A 2,177-nucleotide genomic window follows, 5' to 3' on the forward strand; every position below is an offset into this window, starting at 1 on the left:
GGAGAGTCATTATGTCTGGAACAACACCTGGCAGCCAGGTGGAATACCCTGAGACATCTAAAACAGAACTAGAAACCTGCATCTGCAAACCAAACCACTCCTTACAAGCAGTGTCAGGAGGTGCTGCTTCTTCTGTATCCTTTTACACTATCATTTTTTTCAGTGGCAGAGCCTGTTCTGTCAAAAAACCTTCCTGCATAATACAATCCATTTAAAACTTACAAGTGGCTAGGGCTTTTTATCCAATACTACAGTCCTAGCAGAAACTCTATTTCTCCGAGCAACCTAGGCCAAATCAGTCAATCTCCTGATGCTTGAGTCATCGTTTGGTACCCATAACACTGGAAGGAAAGGTATAAGTTAACGTAATAAGGTGTTGCATCTTAAATAACCATCCTGAGTGCCTATTAACTATTTTGCTAACCCTTTGTGTTTCAGTGAAGTACAGGAAGGTCTGTCTTATTAAGTAACAGACAAAGGACCACAGGAAAGACCCAGAACAGATACAGAGAAAGAATTTTAAAACTAACCAGAACAAGGTAACAGACATGTAGGATCTTCCAAAGCACCAACATTTCAGTAATGCCAAGATATATTGCAAACCATGGATTTCACTGGCATCTGAAGCTAGTGATGGAATAGAAAAAAAATAGAATTCATGTTCTTATTAGAATCTGTGCTATGTTTGGGTATTACACCATTATATTTTACAAACAAGGGAAGTAATCTGTACTAGAGAATAATGGAAGTAACATTACTGAAAGACCAGCAGTAGGTAAAACCCAGAATATAAAGTCAGATCAGGAGTTGCGTACCTTCTGTATACAAGGTACATGTAAGGCAAATCCATTTTTTCTAGTCTCTGAATGAAGCAGCTTTTTTGATTTGAATGGAAACCTAAGAGCTTGTATTTCAGATCTCGGTCTAAAAGGAAAAAAAAAAATCAAGATTTTTCATCTGCTTCATCTGAGATCAATTGTAAGATGCCATTATGAGTTAATTTTGCATCATCTACATGTTTTGCTTCAATTGTTAGTTTTACATCTTATGATATTTATAATAAAAGCATAAAGAATATTCAGAAGGAAGAAAAATTTTCAAATTTAAAAAAATTGAAACATTCTATTCTGAAAATGTTAACATGGTATGAAAAATCATAAGAAGTCAGACATAATTTAGTCAAAGCCAGCAGGTTCCAACAATATTTATGATGAGAAGTAATGAGATATTTTCCCTTTGAGGTGATAAGCTTACATATTTAGTGAATAGAATTCCAAAACTATTGTTAATAATCAAAATAAATTAAAATTACCAAAATACGTCCCAAATCTGTCTTGTGCAGTTTGTCTTTCATTAGATATTTGAACAAATTTTGTGGTGCTGTCAGAGTAGCGATGAGATATTTTCATCTATTTTCTGTGCGACATGGACTACTCTAAAAATATTATTTTTTTCAACCTTGGTGAGTGGGTGAATGCTTTCTCTGAAAACAAAATCTAAAAAAAGAAAATAGAAATCAGGTAATCCAGGTGGGATTCGGCTGAATATTAAAATGAAGGTATCACTGTGTGCACCGAGCGTGTAGCTGCAGTTCGAATGAGTAGATGCTGAGGGCAGGATTTAGCTGCCTATGTGCAGGTGGCTGGTCCTGTCTGAGCTGCTGCAAGCATCCCACCATGCCTGACAACCCAGAAGGGTACAAATCTTTCACAGCCCTTGCATCAGATCTACCAGTACTTGACAGTCGTTGTGAATACCTTTGGGCACCTCACATGGCACAAGCCATGTACATTTAGGCCATCATAATCTGATTAAGCCCCTTTAAATGAACAAGGGAGCCAAGCTCATCCTAAAGCAAATGCCTACGCTTGGACAACTGAGTCGTGCCCTGTACTCTGCAGCTGTACTGGCAATTTCACCACTGACATAGCAGGAGCTTAGGCAGTTATACATGGATGCCAAAATTTAGGTGTTTCTACTGTAAATTGAAGCCCACCTCCATTATTCTAAATTTTAGATTTTTTTTTATTTGACTTCATTTAAAAGCTCAATTTTTATTTGGCCACAGTAAAAATCAATTTAAGTTCGTAAACTAATTGCTATTGTTTGTGTTTCAAAAAACAAACAAAAAACCCAACAAAACACGCAAAACCCAGGAACCCTGTTAGGTTTTGAAG

The sequence above is a fragment of the Balearica regulorum genome, chromosome 4 (genome assembly GCF_011004875.1).
Source record: "Balearica regulorum gibbericeps isolate bBalReg1 chromosome 4, bBalReg1.pri, whole genome shotgun sequence".
Classification (NCBI taxonomy): domain Eukaryota; kingdom Metazoa; phylum Chordata; class Aves; order Gruiformes; family Gruidae; genus Balearica; species Balearica regulorum.